The following is a 381-nucleotide window of genomic DNA, read 5'->3' on the forward strand; positions in this document are numbered from 1 at the left end:
AAACTTAAAACATTCTATATAATAAATCTAAGCTTTCATAGGGGCTGTTGAATCTTTCTTGGTTCCTGAGTGCTACCTCTATTCTCCGAAAACACTATGTCACATTTACTGGCTCTTCCACCTCTGAATTAGGCATTGAGTCCATCTGCTTTCTTCTCCCTTCACTTCCTCCAATACCTAGTTGTTTATCAAATAAGTAAACAAGTGGTTTTCTCTGCAGATGTGCTGGTCACTGTATTGGGGATAGTAAGTTCTTTTTTTTTTTACCTTTGAGGTGTTATTTATTTTCTTTTTTTAAATTTAATTTTATTTTATTTGTGAACATACTGTACAGAGGGGTTACAATTACATGGGCAGGATAATGCGTACATTTCTTACCAA

Source organism: Dipodomys ordii, unplaced genomic scaffold (assembly GCF_000151885.1).
Source record: "Dipodomys ordii isolate 6190 unplaced genomic scaffold, Dord_2.0 Scaffold57, whole genome shotgun sequence".
Lineage (NCBI taxonomy): Eukaryota > Metazoa > Chordata > Mammalia > Rodentia > Heteromyidae > Dipodomys > Dipodomys ordii.